The sequence below is a fragment of the Pseudophryne corroboree genome, chromosome 3 (genome assembly GCF_028390025.1).
Source record: "Pseudophryne corroboree isolate aPseCor3 chromosome 3, aPseCor3.hap2, whole genome shotgun sequence".
NCBI lineage: Eukaryota > Metazoa > Chordata > Amphibia > Anura > Myobatrachidae > Pseudophryne > Pseudophryne corroboree.
The window spans coordinates 441,301,980-441,322,085 of record NC_086446.1 but is presented as its reverse complement, the minus strand read 5'-3'; the positions used below and the strand labels follow the sequence as shown (position 1 = coordinate 441,322,085).

Sequence of the window (20,106 nt, the reverse complement as noted above, 5' to 3'; positions counted from 1 at the left end):
CTACAGTACGGTACTGTAAGTGAGCAAAATACAGTAGTACTACAGTGGGCGTTTGTGTATTGCACATGACCTGCATTCCCTCCCTGTCTACTGCATGATCTGTGCAGGCTCCCATGGGGGAAGGGCAACAGGCTAGCAGGAGGCGGAGGAAAACACCGTGCTTTACAAATGCGAGCGTCCGAGTCCTCTAAGGCATAAACCAACAGCAATGGGGCGAGGGCCGGGCGCTGTTTGCAGTACTTTCACACATGAAATTAGAAATCTCTCATGAGGCGTCGTGGGCTAGGGGTGAAGGCTCCCACCTCCCTCACTGGGGGTCCAGGGTTCAAGACATGATGTGCTTTCTTTCTTTTTTTTTTTTTTTTTTTCTGTAATAATGCACTGTATTATTTTATTTCCATTGTAAGACAGTCAATGGAAGGATGCACACAGGTTTCACATAAATCAAAGTACATCTGCAGGAGCGATTCTTTACGCTAAATGCACCCAAACAGCGTGAATGAAATGAGTGTATTCTGACGGACTGTGCATCTTCGGTATTTGTGTATAGCATAAGACCTGTGAAGGCTCCCAGGAGGGAAGGGCGTAGGGCAAGACAGTGGAAAATACTGTGGTCAAAGAAAGGGCATATGTAAAACTAAGGGAAACTGTCACAAAGTACAGTAACTACAGTACTGTACGTTGAATGCCTGGAACGCACGACGCCTGAGACGCACGACGTCTGAGACGCACGACGCCTGAGACGCACGACGTCTGAGACGCACGACGTCTGGATCGCTCATTGAGCATAAGCATGGCTGCTGTACCTGTAGTACCTGTACGTGACCGTCCCTATGCTATGGGTGAGCTGCGTCTCCTCGTTCGCTGGCGGGACAGAACTCTCGCCAGCAACGAGGAGAAAGTAAGGGCATATAGGAGGGCCAGCAGGGATATCCTCCGGACCTACAACCGGAGGAGAACGGTGAGGTCTCTCCAGAGGAGGTGGAGTGACCTCGTGAGGCGGACCCCACGACGCCTGCAGGCCATAAGGGATTGTAAGTACAGTACATTACTGTAGATTACTGTACTTTAAGTTACTGTAGTTACAGGTACAGTACATTATAGCAGGGGCTGCTGTAGCAGCAGGTATCCGGTCTATACAGCACTGTACAGTATTTGTGGTAAACAAATGGTTAAACAAGGACAAAACGTTAACCCGGGTCAAAAGGTCAATTTGTTTTTTTGCGTCGACCTAGATGGTGCGGCTTTTGAAATTGGTTGACACCAGTTACTGTAGGTTGACATGGTCGTTAAGTTGACATGGAAAAAGATCGACATGCGTTTTACAAAAACAATTGTTATTTTTTTAAACTTGTGTATATACAGTAGTTCTTTACAATCCAGGTGGTCTACGATTGTGCAGTGTACAGTATCATGCAGTGTACAGTATATGCAATGTATCACAGTGTATCGTGCTGCGTAATTGCAGCGTGTCATGCAGTGTACATTCAGAATATGGTATTGTGCAGTGAGTGTAATACATAGTGAATCACATCGTGCAGCAGAGCCGGCCTTAGGCATAGGCAAACTACAGTAGGCAAATGCCTAGGGCATTTGCTATGCTTAGGGGCACCAGCAGCTTCTGCTGATTAAAATGATATGCGGCATGCCTATATTTTGCGTGACTGCGGCTGTATCTGTACCTGGCTAGGGCCAGCACTGTCGTGCAGTGTACTGTATACACATGTGGTAATTGCAGTTTTTTGTGTAGTGTACATTGTATCATATTTTGCAGGGAAATGTGCAGTTTGTCATATCACGCAGTCGTGCAGTGCATTGTGTGGTTTAATTGCAGTGTGCCGAAATTTGTGTTTCAGATAGTACAGTGTTCTAAGGGATGTTACTTTGGCAGAAATTATTCTAAGGGATGTTACAGTGGCCTAATGTGTTCTGACGTGCATTACTCTTGCATAAGGTTCATGACTGGCAGATCTCTACTTTGTGACGTAATGTGGATATACTACTGCACTACTGTGACGTACAGTAACGTGAATAAGGTGCTCTACTGTGTGACACAACGTGAATCAAGGACAGTACTGTGACGTGAATACGGTGCTCTACTGTGTGACACAACGTGAATCAAGGACAGTACTGTGACGTGAATAAGGTGCTCTACTGTGTGACACAACGTGAATCAAGGACAGTACTGTGACGTGAATACGGTGCTCTACTGTGTGACACAACGTGAATCAAGGACAGTACTGTGACGTGAATACGGTGCTCTACTGTGTGACACAACGTGAATCAAGGACAATACTGTGACGTGAATACGGTGCTCTACTGTGTGACACAACGTGAATCAAGGACAGTACTGTGACGTGAATAAACTGCACTACTGTGACATGACGTGAATAAGATGAATTCAGGTGAGTACTGCATCATCTGTCATGAAATCAATTTGTAATGTAATGAACAGTACTGAGATGGTTAAGGGTGGGAGGGCTGCATGCTGATGTGTGTCATAATGTTTATAAGGGCAATGCTTATGTGTGTTACAATGTCTATAAAGGTAGTGTTCTGTCTAATACCCTGGACCTACTGTACTGTAGCGATACTGTAAGTGTACTGTATGTCACATTTAGAAATGTGCCCCTTAAGTTTTGAAGACAGTACAGTACACTATGCCCTCCTGAGTGATTAGGTGCAGGGTACTAGAATGAACAATTCCATTTATTGTGATGTCATAAAGATGCTGTCAATGTTGAATTTCATTGGCTGTACAGTATGCTGCCATTATACTGTATATATATTTTTACAGGGCTGGTAGCACGACGTCACAGGAGGCGGGACAGGCGCCGCCAAGCTGGTAAGTATTGTCAAATACAGTAGTGTACAGTACATAGTGATTTCTATAGTCCCAACCCCCTGTCCTGACCATCACAGATAACTCGCTGCAATCCGTTAATGTTAAGAATGTCTGTTTACAAAACTAAATGTAAATATTAAACACAAAGTATAAATAACATTGTAGATAGCTGAATACCCGTGCTTCGCTACGGGATGAGGATGGTAAATTCCAGTGATAGTTGTTTGTTCATTTACGTTTGTTGGCGATCTAGTATATAGTACTGTATACTTTAAGCATACTGTATCTTGCTTCTCTGATGCAGATTGTTTATTGGCCGGACCCCTTTTTGGTCCTGGATACTGTGCAGTACATGTTTCAAATTGACAGCTTCACTTACAGTACTGTTATTTTTTTTCCCACAGTACCACCACCACCACCACCTGCTGCGCTGCCAGGTATTGTGTAACGAGAATTCTGGTGCTACTGTCATCGTTGTTACACTACTGTACATGTGTCCTGGATACTGTACAGTACATGTTTCAAATTGACAGCTTCACTTACAGTACTGTTATTTTTTTTCCCACAGTACCACCACCACCACCACCACCACCTGCTGCGCTGCCAGGTATTGTGTAACGAGAATTCTGGTGCTACTGTCATCGTTGTTACACTACTGTACATGTGTCCTGGATACTGTGCAGTACATGTTTCCAATTGACAGCTTCACTTACAGTACTGTTATTTTTTTCCCACAGTACCACCACCACCACCACCTGCTGCGCTGCCAGGTATTGTGTAACGAGAATTCTGGTGCTACTGTCATCGTTGTTACACTACTGTACATGTGTCTTGGATACTGTGCAGTACATGTTTCAAATTGACAGCTTCACTTACAGTACTGTTATTTTTTTTCCCACAGTACCACCACCACCACCACCACCACCACCACCTGCTGCGCTGCCAGGTATTGTGTAACGAGAATTCTGGTGTGACTGTCATCGTTACACTACTGTACATGTGTCCTGGATACTGTACAGTACATGTTTCAAATTGACAGCTTCACTTACAGAACTGTTATTTTTTTTCCCACAGTACCACCACCACCACCACCACCACCACCACCTGCTGCGCTGCCAGGTATTGTGTAACGAGAATTCTGGTGCTACTGTCATCGTTGTTACACTACTGTACATGTGTCCTGGATACTGTGCAGTACATGTTTCCAATTGACAGCTTCACTTACAGTACTGTTATTTTTTTTCCCACAGTACCACCACCACCACCACCACCACCTGCTGCGCTGCCAGGTATTGTGTAACGAGAATTCTGGTGCTACTGTCATCGTTGTTACACTACTGTACATGTGTCCTGGATACTGTACAGTACATGTTTCCAATTGACAGCTTCACTTACAGTACTGTTATTTTTTTTCCCACAGTACCACCACCACCACCACCACCACCACCACCTGCTGCGCTGCCAGGTATTGTGTAACGAGAATTCTGGTGCTACTGTCATCGTTGTTACACTACTGTACATGTGTCCTGGATACTGTACAGTACATGTTTCCAATTGACAGCTTCACTTACAGTACTGTTATTTTTTTTCCCACAGTACCACCACCACCACCACCACCACCTGCTGCGCTGCCAGGTATTGTGTAACGAGAATTCTGGTGCTACTGTCATCGTTGTTACACTACTGTACATGTGTCCTAGATACTGTACAGTACATGTTTCCAATTGACAGCTTCACTTACAGTACTGTTATTTTTTTTCCCACAGTACCACCACCACCACCACCACCACCTGCTGCGCTGCCAGGTATTGTGTAACGAGAATTCTGGTGCTACTGTCATCGTTGTTACACTACTGTACATGTGTCCTGGATACTGTACAGTACATGTTTCCAATTGACAGCTTCACTTACAGTACTGTTATTTTTTTTCCCACAGTACCACCACCACCACCACCACCACCACCACCACCTGCTGCGCTGCCAGGTATTGTGTAACGAGAATTCTGGTGCTACTGTCATCGTTGTTACACTACTGTACATGTGTCCTGGATACTGTACAGTACATGTTTCAAATTGACAGCTTCACTTACAGTACTGTTATTTTTTTTCCCACAGTACCAACACCACCACCACCACCACCTGCTGCATCCGAGAGCTCCGGAAGTGGTAATAATTACTTTTTGTTACAGACACACTAGTTTCCTACAGTATTACTGTAATTTTTGTATTTTACAATACTTGTCATCTTTTACACACAGACCGCCTCGTAATTGATACAGAGGAGGAGCTCATTCCCATTGATTCGGGGGAGGAAGAGGAGCCAGATTATAGTAAGTACAGTAGGATTTTCTCAAGCCCATTCTTAAAAGTATTGACCAAGTCCACTTTTATTACTTTTCAGGCAGGGAATTCCAAACATGTACTGTACAGTATTCCCCTCACTGTGAAGACCCCTTTTCGCCTCTGTGCGAAATCGCCTCTACTTCAACAAGAGTTACTGTGCACGTGTCCTCTGTGTCCATCTTATCAAAAACCGTTCCTGTGTATTGTCCCCTTACTGTATACAGTATATTTGTAAAGGTTAATCATGTCCCCTCTTAATCTCCTCTTTTCCAATGTAAACATGCCTAGCCTGCCTTTCCTTGTATTCCATCTTCTCAATCCACTTCATCACTTTGGTCGCCCGCCTCTAAACCTTTTGTAGTTCCACGATATCCATTTTGTATTATGGTGCCCAAAATTGTGCATCCGACCCACCCTCCACTAGCCTAACCCTCCAATCATACTCTGAATCCACACTCTGCATTCTGAATGTCGGGATCCAGACAGCAGGTCTTTTAAATACAGTACTGTATGTCCCCTACCGCTGGACAGTCATTCTGCTCCTACTGTATTATGAATATATCTCTGCCTCCTGTAGCACTGTACTACTGTGCAATTTTGTAGTAACTGTACTCTACTGTATTTTGTTTATAATATTTTTTTATTTTCAACTCAGTAATTATTGACAGTGAGGATGAAAAACCCTCTCCCCAACTTGGTAAGTAAACTGCAGTATTGTACTGTACTGTACATTGTGTTAAACCAATGGGTTGGGTTTGCGTGACCAGCAGTCAGGATTCTAGCGGTCAGGTGACCGACAGTGGCATCCTGATTGCAGCAATCCCAACAGGGTGAGGTACGGTATCCTAACCCTCCTCCACTACCCCCTGATTCTGGCCTCGACATTCTCGTCTCTGTGTGCGAAATTTACTCTCCTCCTCCAATTCCTGACTGAATTTTTGCTTTACTGTATTCAACACAGAATACAAAAGTATATTTCATGGATTTTTTGCTTTCACAGGCCCTACACTGTCACAGGCGGTGGCGGAGGAGGAGGACCAGGACTCTACCTCTATGTCCATCACCTCACTGCACCCATTAAGTAAGTCCAGTCCGGTACATCGTGCCTCTGTAGAGCCAGTTTGAGCAAGGAGAGATTGATTGCTTCTTTTTTTGGTGGGGGCCCAAACCAACCAGTCATTTCAGCCACAGTCGTGTGGCAGACCCTGTTTATATAACATAAGGGTGGTTGGGAGGGCCCAATCACAATTCCATCTTGCACCTCTTTTTTTATTTATTTTTTTATTTATTTATCTTTGCATCATGTGATGTTTGGGGAAAATTGTTATAAGGTTTGATGTAAAAAAAAGGTTAAAAAAAAGAGGCAGATTAGATGGGCAAAGTGGTTCTTACAGTATTTGTCATCAAATTCTATGTTTCTGTATGCAGACCCTCCAACATGACCCGCCGCACTGCTCTGTTTCTAGACTTCCCTCTTAATTTATGATTTCCATCACCTGTGTTGAACTAGTTATATGATAAGAAAGCTGTTTCTTCACAGGTGATGGCAATAATAAATTAAGAGGGAAGTCCAGAACCAGAGCATTTTGTACCATGTTGGAGGGTATGTGTATTTCCTGGAATTAACCTTTTTTTTTTTTCACATTAATGTTTTTTTTCACAGGCCCTACACTGGAACAGGCCACGGAGGAGGAGGAGGAGGATGATGATGATGCTGCTGCATTTAGTGGTAAGAATTATTACTGACATTGATCTGATGCCATCAGAGTAGCACTTTTCATCAGATTTTTCTGGCAAATGCGTAGAAATCGGATGAAAATTGTTTTTGTTTGAACTGGTGATATTGCCCATACAGTAGCAACCGATCACATCCCACATTAACATTTACAGTATCTAGTTACACTTACAGACGATAATACAGTACAGTAGGTAATATTTGATTGGTTGCTACTGTATGGACAACATCCTGTTCTAAAAAAAACACCCATCTTACTCAATTTCTCTCTCTCTCTCTCTCTCACCCCTTGTCACTGTCTCTCCATTCATCTCTCTAGATACTGTCAGTGATGAATTTCCCATTAGGCACGAGAGGCACGTACTGTACCTAGTGGCGGCATCTGTTTGGGGGCCTCAGTTGGATGCTTACAGTATGCTAATACTGTCATCCCAAAAATTACCACTACAGTAACTGCTAAATATTTTAAGTGTACTGTACAATATGCACATACAGTACTGTACAGTATACATAATTCAAAAGAAAAAAGAGTTGCTACTGTACCTTATTCTAGTCATAATCACCGGCATACGGGTCACTCACAAATTTTCTGATGGTCTCGGTGGGGTCCCTTAGAATCACCATGCCTGTCACAAGCATACCTTTTTTTACCCACCTGACACTGGGCCTGGACACTAGTGTACTATTACTATACTTTTTACTGTATACTGTATCTTATAATATTCTTCTCTTTTACCCACAGACGACGAGCCAGAATACATTTTTGGTAAATACAGTATACTGTACAGTAGCAATAGTTGGTACTGTAATTACAGTATTTTTTTTTCTCCAACATTATTTTAAGTCAAACTGATATGACTAACTGTACTGTATTATCTTTTTACAGTCCGTCGCCAACCAGTGGAGGAGACACCTGGTAATAAAATAGAAATACATAATGCACTGTACTGTATTCTAACTTACTGTAACATGTATAACACTGAGCTGATCATCTTCACACCCTCTGACATAACCTTACAGTACAAACTGTACTTTCTCTCCTTTTTCACCCTCTTCACTCCACAAATGCATGCTGCGTTTCCTGACTACTGATATAATAGTGTGTAGAGCGTAGCGAGGCACCGTGCCCACCACGTGGCGAGCGAAGCAAGCATGCAAGGGGCTGCTTTCCGCTCGCCGCCCCTGTCGGGATTGTGTGGTCGGGATTCCGGCGTCTGTATTTTGACTGCCGGGATCCCGTCCAGCGGGATTACGTACTGATCTCCAGTCTGAGCCTGCCCTAGGCATAGGCATACTTGCCAAATGCCCAGGGGCACAAGCAGCTTCTGCTGATTAATATGATATGCAGCATGCCTACAGTATATTCTGTGCATACAAAATGCATTACTAATGTGCAGCATTATGTGTATACAGTACTTTGTTGTGTAACATATACTGTAGCAAGGGCACAACTGTGTGGTCTAATGTGAACAAAGAGCAATATGATGTGATGCAATGTGAATAAGTGGGAATACTTTGAGGAGTAATGTGGTACTATCATATGATGTAACGAGAAAAAGAGACACTATTGCATGATATGTTGTGAATAAAGTTGCAGTACTGTGTGGCGTCATTTCAGATTGGGGAATTACTGTGTGGCCTTGCCCCTTCCCAGCAAGAACATGCACCGTTTTGGGATGCACACCGAATGTGCACACTGTTGCTATTTTAAACATACAGTACAGTAAGTTGGAGGAGCACCAAAATGACGACTGCTATGGTTGAGGGGTGATGGTGCTGGGAAAGGGGTACAGGCTCAGAGGCGGAAATAGCATCTGTGCAAGGGGGCAGCATCCAAAAACTTGACTAGGGAATCATATTATTTATGGCTGGCTCTGAGTACAGTCCACTATTATGGATAGTACTCCCTACAACACCACCTACAGTACTGTAACCCTCTTTTTTCTGAAGCGGTCATGAAATGTCATGACTGCTAATACATACAGTAAATGTCTACAGTATTTGTACTGTGGTGTTTAATTCCTTTGACAATTTGTTTATGACCTATTGAAGCTAAACTCTTGTACAGTACTTTATATTTTGAATACCAGCAATACAGTATAATACTGTACCTACAGTATACAGTAATAATTGTTTACTATTTGAATGTGACTAAATGTTTTTTTTTCTCCAATATAGTGCCAATTATTTATGGGGGCCCCAGACAGGGGCAAGATAGGTGGGCTGGCCCAGAAGCGGGCAGGCAGCAGCCCACTTATACAAGAGGTAAACTAAAGCAATGTTTAAATTACCTCGACAGCATACAGTAGTGTTTGATTTACTGTACTGACAATACAGTACTGTACATTGTAAATAACAATATTGTCTAATATAGAGTAAAGTACTGTATTGCCATTACTACACTGTAAAGTATTCAGTATTTGTTTTGTAATACTGTCCTTTTTTTCCCACAGAACAGTTGCAGCGTGCCATCCAGCTCCAGCGGGTGGTGGTCCACCTCCTAGTGGACCACTATTTTAATATTTTATTAAGTTTAATTTAATTTTATTTAATAAAAATTTTTGTTCTTGTACTCCATTGTATAGTATCTTTTTCTACTGTATAAGATAGGCATACTGTACACCATACAATTATCTGGCAGATAATCTGCAAGATCTGGCTGTTTGTAATGAAATTCTCTCCTAATTTAGCTGTGGTGTACAGTACCTCCTGAGTGTGCTGGGGTGCTTTCTGGCCAGTTTGGGGTGATTTGGAGCAAGTTTGGTCGGCCATCTGGCCGACATGTGCTGTCGACTGTTTGGCAAACATGTGTTTTCACTCCAGCATGTGTGTGTCAGGCATTTTGTGTGTGTCAGGCATTTTGTGTGTGTCAGGCATTTTGTGTGTGTCAGGCATTTTGTGTGTGTCAGCCATTTTATGTGTGTCAGCCATTGCTGTGTGGTTCCACAAATGTTAGCGTGTCAAAGTGCTGACCACTGACACCACTATTTCACTTTGTACCGCATGCCTTTTGTGGAACCACACAGCCCAGCATGACTTATTGCTGGGCTGTGTGGTTCCACAAATTTTCTTGGAAAACAAATGAACATGAGTGTCTTTACTTTAATACTTTTTTTTTTTTTTCCCCCACAGATATCTATATACACAAGAAAAGAATGTAACGAAGAACAAACTACTTTTTTGTTTTAATTAACTTTCAAACTTTATTTAAAAAAAAACACCTTTTTTTTCTTCAATAAACTTTTAAAAATAGAAGTTTCCTGTGGTTTTTATTAAAATATGAAATGCAAGATGCCTAACCAAGTTGTTTTACATACAGTATACCACTCTTAATTGAATTCCCATCATACAGTAGTACTAATTTATACAGTACAGGAAGTTGGGAATACAAACATTGGAAACCACGTCATGTTTATTTTAAGAAACACTTTATTTACGGACAAAATCATTTGGAACATGTAACATCACACATACTGTACTGTATTGTAATAAAGCCAACATCACACATACTGTACGGTACTTTAATCAAAAGGTAACAGCACAAATACAGTAACAATATCAACTTTAACATTTTTATAATTTATTTTTTTGTGGTGGTGGTGCGGGGTAATGGTTTTTGTACTTTATTTTTAGGTTTTGCTTTTTTGAATTATTTTTCGTTTTTGTCTTTTGCTTTTTAACACTGTCGCATACGGACACCAGAATAGAGGACTGACAACAGCAGCCCCTGGATGGAAACGCAGCCCAAGGCCCCAGATGGACACAGCACAATGGACTCGGCTGCTACTGGATAGATACAGCAGCGCCCAAAAAATCAACAGGAATAAAAGGGGCAACTTGTAACAGGCCCTTACATTACCAGGAATGTGGTGAGCCAAGTTCATGCACTCCCCTTTGAGTAACCGAGCTGCTCCAAGTGGATTCAGCACAGTGCATGCAGCCCCAGAAAATGTACAGGTCATACAGGTACATTGACACAATTTTTTAGCTTCAGCTGTGTGAAGCTGATGTGCTGAAGCTAGGAGGTAGGTAATGATCTGGTTTCATCATAGTCGAGCTTCCAAGTCATTTTCCTCTTCGTTCTCAGCACAGAGTTTATGGTATCCCTTATCTTCCTCTTTTCTGGATCACCAATCCTCACGCGGCGTTCACACCTAGCCATGATGTCATGTACCAGATTTTTGGGCAGCGGAAGTTTGCCCTTGGAACCATCAAAGTTCACACGATTGGCCCACGTCAAGTATTTGTCGTACCGTACATGGTGCTGGAACAGAGAATATGCATATTTCTGAATATGTCCATTTGAAGCTCTGTACAGATGGTCGTCCAGGGAAGTTGAGATGACAGCCAGGGCAATATTGTTCAGAGAGCCTCCGAATGTATTGCGAAGTGGCCTGTGAGCAGGTGTGCTGGTCATCATTGGTGTTCCTGGCAACAGCACACTTGAATCCAGGCCTCTGCGGTCGTCCAGCCCTCTGCGGTCCTCCAGGCCTCCTCTGCGGTCCACCAGGTCTCTTCTGCGGTCCTCCTGGTCTCTTCTGCGGTCCTCCTGGTCTCTTCTGCGGTCCTCCAGGCCTCCTCTGCGGTCGTCCAAGTCGCTGACTTCGTCCAGTCCGCTGCTGTGGTCCAGGCCTCTGCGGTCCTCCAGGCCTCCTCTGCGGTCCTCCAGGCCTCCTCTGCGGTCCTCCAGGCCTCCTCTGCGGTCCTCCAGGCCTCCTCTGCGGTCCTCCAGGCCTCCTCTAAGGTCCTCCAGGCCGCTGACTTCGTCCAGTCCGCTGCGGTCCTCCAGGCCTCCTCTGCGGTCCTCCAGGCCTCCTCTGCGGTCCTCCAGGCCTCCTCTGCGGTCCTCCAGGCCTCCTCTGCGGTCGTCCATGCCGCTGACTTCGTCCAGTCCGCTGCGGTCCTCCAGGCCTCCTCTGCGGTCCTCCAGGCCTCCTCTGCGGTCCTCCAGGCCTCCTCTGCGGTCGTCCATGCCGCTGACTTCGTCCAGTCCGCTGCGGTCCTCCAGGCCTCCTCTGCGGTCCTCCAGGCCTCCTCTGCGGTCCTCCAGGCCTCCTCTGCGGTCCTCCAGGCCTCGGTCGTCCAGGCCGCTGACTTGAACCGCTTGGTGGTGTGTTGCAATGATGGTGCGGCAAACTCCAACTTGCCATTCTTCCCTCGTTTGTTCAATGACTTTCTTCATGGCTTCTACCATCTGTTCCTTTATGCCTTCTTTAAGGCCAGCCACATCGGTCTGCAGCTGATTGACCTGTCCACCAACTTCTGACTCCATATTGGTCACCTTACTGAGTAGCTCCTTTAGTAAAACAGGACAGGTACACTGGCAGTCCTGCACTTTGGTGTTCACATCTGTGAAATGCAACCTTCTTCGTGGTGAATGTGTCATGTCTTCTTGTCCAGGGGTGGCTACATGGTCCAAAAAAGAAGCTTCCTGATGCAGCGTGTTTGTCACGTCCTCTAGCACCGGTATTTCCAGATTCATTGGCTGAACACTGTGATCTGCAGGAGATGGAACAATTACATCATTTGCCACACCACATATCATCTCCAACGTATTATTCTTTGCCTTGGCATTTTTTCGTGGTTTCACCACATTTTCTTTCTGAGCCGCCTTGGCAGTTTTCTTCTTCTTTTGTGGAACTAATGCAGCAAGTTTCTGTGCCACTGATGGGTGGGTTTTGGCACTCCCGTAAAATCTGGTAGTCTGCATTCTTTGTCTTTTGTCTAAAAATATAAAAACCACAATAAGAAAACATGTAAAGCACAGCATGCTAAAAATAGCAAACAACTGTACATTTTCAAATAAAGTGCACAACAGTAAAGTGCAAATACTGTACTGTACAGTATTTGCCTTTTTTCCCTGTGCCTCCCAACAAGAACCTCTGCAGGAGGGACAGAATGCTCTGTTACGGACTTCAGTTTAAATATACAGTATGATTACCATCACCTGTGCGAACAACTATACTGTACAGTAGTTACTGTATTTGATAAGATAGGTGTTTCACCACAAGTGATAGCAATCATTCAGTACTACTGCACATACCTGTAGTACACCGGGATAAGCAAGGTCTATGTACATTACGTTATACCGAGCTGGATCGCTTAGCAACCTGACAAAATGGCCACCGACCGTGAACTCCCAGCACGTGGCAGCGCTTGGATATGGAGTGAGATACAGTATGGTACAGTCCAGGGGCAATGCTGAAGGAGCGTCACAATCCCCTAGCTCAATTACTAGAGCCATCTTAACAGCAGTGTGGGCCCCTGGACACAGCAATGCACTGGGGCCCCTACCCACTCACCAGCGGAAGGGGTGGGGGGAGCTATCAGCGGCAGCTTTGATGCTCCGCGGGGGATAGGGGGGGTTCTATCTTTCGCTCAGTATGTACAGTAGGACCTGGAGAAATAATTTCTGCTAATTATTCCTTTACTGCACAGATGGGGCAGGAAGGAGAACACTAAACTGTAGAAGGGGGCATTGTGCTGAATGAAGGGGCCCTGGTACAGTACATGACTTCCAGGGTGGTAGGGGGTGTTTAATACACAGGGGAGGAGTGGATAATGGAGTGGGCTTAATATTAGTGTTATGGACTGCAATTAGTTTCCTGTATGAAACAGATACAGTACAGTAAATAACCCTCCTTGGAAGTGCATGGGCCCTGTGAGACTTACAGTAGTGTACAGCATAAGGGTCGACTGACATGATGTACAAGCATTACATACAGTACATGTCAGTACTGTATGTAAATTCTTCAATTATTGCCTAACAACAATGCTGCTTACTGTATATTAAATACTGTAGGCCTAGAAATGTGCATCTCAATATAGTAGTTAAAAACACAGGGGCCTATGTGGATAAGCGAGTTCTATGCACACTAAAAATGGCCACCGACCGTGAACCCCCAGCACGTGGCAGCGCTCGGATATGTAGTGAGATACAATATGGCATACATTTCACAGTTCAGGGGGCAATGCTGAAGGAGCGTCACAATCCCCTAGCTCAATTACATTGGGATAAGCGAGGTCTATGCACATTACGGTATACCGAGCTGGATCGCTTAGCAACCTGACAACATGGCCGCCGACCGTGAACTCCCAGCACGTGGCAGCGCTCGGATATGTAGTGAGAGATGGTATACATTTTAAAATACACCGGGATAAGTTGTACAGGCCATGGAGCAATGCACAGGGACATTCATCATTTACGTACAGTATATAAATAATTGTAAACCGTAAATGAAAGAATTACCGGTCAAATACTGTATGACGAAACTGTGTCAATGAGCTGGAACAGTATGGCCTGTGAAGAAGTTTTCGAAGGCAGAAACGGAGAGCAAATTATCAGGAGATTTCTGAAAGGTCGGAGAAGATCCACACAGCAAGTCTGCCTACGAGGAAACAGATTTGCAAAGTGGGTAGCGTAAAGCCTAACAACAATGCTGCTTACTGTATATTAAATACTGTAGGCCTAGAAATGTGCATCTCAATATAGTAGTTAAAAACACAGGGGCCTATGTGGATAAGCGAGTTCTATGCACACTAAAAATGGCCACCGACCGTGAACCCCCAGCACGTGGCAGCGCTCGGATATGTAGTGAGATACAGTATGGCATACATTTCACAGTTCAGGGGGCAATGCTGAAGGAGCGTCACAATCCCCTAGCTCAATTACATTGGGATAAGCGAGGTCTACTGTATGCACATTACGGTATACCGAGCTGGATCGCTTAGCAACCTGACAAAATGGCCGCCGACCGTGAACTCCCAGCACGTGGCAGCGCTCGGATATGTAGTGAGATACAATATGGCATACATTTCACAGTTCAGGGGGCAATGCTGAAGGAGCGTCACAATCCCCTAGCTCAATTACATTGGGATAAGCGAGGTCTACTGTATGCACATTACGGTATACCGAGCTGGATCGCTTAGCAACCTGACAAAATGGCCGCCGACCGTGAACTCCCAGCACGTGGCAGCGCTCGGATATGTAGTGAGATACAATATGGCATACATTTCACAGTTCAGGGGGCAATGCTGAAGGAGCGTCACAATCCCCTAGCTCAATTACATTGGGATAAGCGAGGTCTACTGTATGCACATTACGGTATACCGAGCTGGATCGCTTAGCAACCTGACAAAATGGCCGCCGACCGTGAACTCCCAGCACGTGGCAGCGCTCGGATATGTAGTGAGATACAATATGGCATACATTTCACAGTTCAGGGGGCAATGCTGAAGGAGCGTCACAATCCCCTAGCTCAATTACATTGGGATAAGCGAGGTCTATGCACATTACGGTATACCGAGCTGGATCGCTTAGCAACCTGACAACATGGCCGCCGACCGTGAACTCCCAGCACGTGGCAGCGCTCGGATATGTAGTGAGAGATGGTATACATTTTAAAATACACCGGGATAAGTTGTACAGGCCATGGAGCAATGCACAGGGACATTCATCATTTACGTACAGTATATAAATAATTGTAAACCGTAAATGAAAGAATTACCGGTCAAATACTGTATGACGAAACTGTGTCAATGAGCTGGAACAGTATGGCCTGTGAAGAAGTTTTCGAAGGCAGAAACGGAGAGCAAATTATCAGGAGATTTCTGAAAGGTCGGAGAAGATCCACACAGCAAGTCTGCCTACGAGGAAACAGATTTGCAAAGTGGGTAGCGGGCGGTGACTGAGACGCTCTTTTATTCACATTCAAAAGTACCTGTACAGTATGCTCTGTGATTGGTGTAAGGATGAATGCGCCTATATTGGCACCAATCACAGCGGTAAGAATTCCTTTTGTGTGAATGTGAATAAAAGAGCGTCTCAGTCACCGCCCCGCTACCCACTTTGCAAAGCTGTTTCCTCGTAGGCAGACTTGCTGTGTGGATCTTCTCCGACCTTTCAGAAATCTCCTGATAATTTGCTCTCCGTTTCTGCCTTCGATAACTTCTTCACAGGCCATACTGTTCCAGCTCATTGACACAGTTTCGTCATACAGTATTTGACCGGTAATTCTTTCATTTACGGTTTACAATTATTTATATACTGTACGTAAATGATGAATGTCCCTGTGCATTGCTCCATGGCCTGTACAACTTATCCCGGTGTATTTTAAAATGTATACCATCTCTCACTACATATCCGAGCGCTGCCACGTGCTGGGAGTTCACGGTCGGCGGCCATGTTGTCAGGTTGCTAAGCGATCCAGCTCGGTATACCGTAATGTGCATAGACCTCGCTTATCCCAATGTAATTGAGCTAGGGGATTGTGACGCTCCTTCAGCATTGCCCCCTGAACTGTGAAATGTATGCCATATTGTATCTCACTACATATCCGAGCGCTGCCACGTGCTGGGAGTTCACGGTCGGCGGCCATTTTGTCAGGTTGCTAAGCGATCCAGCTCGGTATACCGTAATGTGCATACAGTAGACCTCGCTTATCCCAATGTAATTGAGCTAGGGGATTGTGACGCTCCTTCAGCATTGCCCCCTGAACTGTGAAATGTATGCCATATTGTATCTCACTACATATCCGAGCGCTGCCACGTGCTGGGAGTTCACGGTCGGCGGCCATTTTGTCAGGTTGCTAAGCGATCCAGCTCGGTATACCGTAATGTGCATAGACCTCGCTTATCCCAATGTAATTGAGCTAGGGGATTGTGACGCTCCTTCAGCATTGCCCCCTGAACTGTGAAATGTATGCCATACTGTATCTCACTACATATCCGAGCGCTGCCACGTGCTGGGGGTTCACGGTCGGTGGCCATTTTTTGTGTGCATAGAACTCGCTTATCCACATAGGCCCCTGTGTTTTTAACTACTATATTGAGATGCACATTTCTAGGCCTACAGTATTTAATATACAGTAAGCAGCATTGTTGTTAGGCAATAATTGAAGAATTTACATACAGTACTGACATGTACTGTATGTAATGCTTGTACATCATGTCAGTCGACCCTTATGCTGTACACTACTGTAAGTCTCACAGGGCCCATGCACTTCCAAGGAGGGTTATTTACTGTACTGTATCTGTTTCATACAGGAAACTAATTGCAGTCCATAACACTGAAGTTGTATTTTCAGTACTGTACAGTATACAATACTTAAATTTGAACATCAGGTACTGGATAGTAAACATGTACAGTATTAACTTCTATCATAAAACTCTTATGCATTTTCAGATGTGTAAATTTTAGACTACAGTATTCACAAATGTTTTCTCTCCATACAGGAATTATAGTTGGACAACATGCCAGTAACTATCAACAAAACGATGAGCAAGATAATCGCCAACATGAAAAAAGAAAATAAAACCATCAAAGAGATCCATGCATGGCTCAAGGAAAGTGGCATTATAGTCACTTTAGAAACGGTGCGCTATCATGCATTCGAGAGAACAACGCCCAGATTTGTATTTCCTACAAAATGCACATGGTACGTACTGGACACTACTGTAATGTTTAAATGACTTGCTTTATACCATAAACAATTTTTTTGAAATAAAATAAAAACTTCATCAATTGTAACTGTGATTGTGCTGTTCATGAATTCATATTTTTCATACTGTATTGTACTGTAGGAGAGTGCAACAAATTGTGGAGGAACTAACTCGTGAGGATGATGAGCGTACTGCTCTGCAAATAAAACGAATTCTCCATTCCAAGTATGACCTGGACATATCGGCCACCAGCATCAGAAGGATGCGACGGAAAATGGGATGGACCTTTGGCGCAACAAGGTAAAATACTGAAAGCAGTATAAACCATACAGTAAATGCACTGTTAATAATCCCTTGATACGTGATATAATAATGCCATAAATCATTATACAGAGTGTGTACTTTATACTATATACAGTATGTGTGTGTGTATATACTGTATATACAGTATTCTATCCCAAAAGAGATACCTACTGTATAGGCACTCAGAGACAGCAATGAAGCATTGCCGGCTTATTGTGATGATTACATACTGTATACTGTGTGTGTGTGTTTGTGTGTATGTACAGTATGTATATATATATTACTCTGTATGTAACTTAATGTACTGTATGTACAGTTTAATGTATACAGTAGGTATATAATACAGTATACTGCACATACAGTCTACTGTATATACAGTAATCTGTAAATCTGTAATTTCATAACTGTATCTGATTTCATTATTTTTGGCTCTTCACAGGATATCTCCAATGATAAGAGATGTGAATAAAGAAAAGAGAGTGGAACAGGCACGGCGATGGATTGAGAGTGGTGAAACATTTGATGATGTCATTTTCACAGATGAATCGTCTGTTGCCCTTGAGCGGTTCTCCAGAATGTCATTCAGGAAACGTAACCATATCTCTTTAAAACCACGCCCAAAGCATCCATTGAAAATCCATGTATGGGGAGGCATATCACGATTAGGAGCTGGTCCCCTATTATTTTTCGAAGGTACAGTACAGTACTATACTTTATTCTGTGCCTGTGTTCTGTAAAAATACATGTTGTACTGTAGAGTACGTGTAACTGCACAATAAAAGGAGTTGCTTATTAATGAACAACATTTTTTGATTTCTGTAGGAATCATGGATAAGAAATATTTCCAAGAAACAATAGTAGAGAAATGTATGGTGCCATTTGTGAATAAATATTACCCAACTCACCATAGGATATTCCAAGACAATGATCCTAAACACTCCGCCTCAGCCAAATTTATGGAAGAGAAAGGTATGAATTGGGAACGCACACCACCAGAGTGAGTATTCTTTCAACAGTGTACAAGTAAAATTTTGGATAGCACTCTAGTACTGTAAAAAAATTTTTTGTTTAATAAACAGTACAATATTGTATGTTTAATTTTCTCTATTTACTGTAATGTACTGTAATTAATTTTTTCTATACGCTTTTTTTTTTTTTTTAATTAGATCACCAGACATGAACCCAATCGAATTAGTGTGGGCTCAATTGAAGAGGTACGTTAGGAGTGTTGCAAAGCCAACAACAAAACAGCAACTGGTGGATGGGATAAAGAAATTTTGGCTAGAAGTACTCACACCTGAACATTGTAATAATTATATAAATCACCTGTATAAAGTATTACCTGTTGTAGTTGAAAGAAATGGTCAAGCCACAAATATGTAGTTCTGTATTTTCTGTTTAAAATTTTAAATTGGTGCATTATTAAAAAAAATGATAAAATTGCCTTTGTCTGATTATTGCATAAACTAATGTAGAATATTATACAGTAGTAATGTTATTGATGTGTACTGTATGAACAGTTATTTTCAGTTTTATAAGTCCTGAATAAGAGTACTGTACATTTTGATCAGTGCAGTACATGGAATCGGATGTTGTAATACTTTATTTTTACATTAATATTGATGTTTTTCCAATAAATATTCAATTTTACAGTATGGTACGGTACAGTACATGAGGGTACCTGTACAGTATGATACGTCATTATGGGGGAGAAATACTGTATCCACTAAATGTACAGTAAAATGTTTTTTTTCTTATTACAAACACACAAATGCATCTCAGATGGAAATATGCTATACACAGCAGACAGCTTATGGTGACAGAACTTCCCTACTGTATCCCCACCCATAGTCGTGGTATATTTTAGATTGCCTAATGAGACACTCCTGCAGCATTGCCAATGATTCATGTAAAACCTGTGTGCAAACAGTATCTGTATTGAATGCAAAGTACAGTAAGAGTACAGTATACAGTATTATCAGAGCCAAACCTGACCAACATGATGCCCTAGGCTAGATTTTGGCTGATGCCCTCTTGCACAGATGCTACGTAGTTCCGCCTCTAACCCTGCACCCCTTTCCCAGCACCATCACCCATTTTGGCGCTCCTACCCCCTATAATCTAAATAAGAACAATGTGCACATTTAGTGCCAGCCCAAAACAGTGTACAGTATGTTCTTGCTGGGAAGGGGCATGGTAACACAATAATACCCGAAGATGAAATGACACAACACAGTACTGCAACTTTATTCACATTATATCATGCAGTGGTGTCTCTTATTCTCATGACATCATATCATAGTACCACATTACTCCTAACAGTAATGCCCCTTATTCACATTACACCCCACCACATTCATCTTTATTTACATTAGACCACAGGTTCTCAAACTCAGTCCTCAGGACCCCACACAGTGCAGGTTTTGCAGGTCTCACAGAA

The 20,106-nt window shown here is 43.2% G+C and overlaps 1 long non-coding RNA gene across 1 annotated transcript; it reads left to right on the top strand.

Moving 5' to 3' along the window:
• Positions 1 to 5,813: 5,813 nt before the first annotated feature.
• Positions 5,814 to 7,689, top strand: LOC135057882 (uncharacterized). Its single transcript, XR_010244436.1, has 4 exons — positions 5,814 to 5,885; positions 6,189 to 6,269; positions 6,852 to 6,917; positions 7,666 to 7,689. It is a non-coding gene; the product is annotated as an uncharacterized LOC135057882 (long non-coding RNA).
• Positions 7,690 to 20,106: the final 12,417 nt, after the last annotated feature.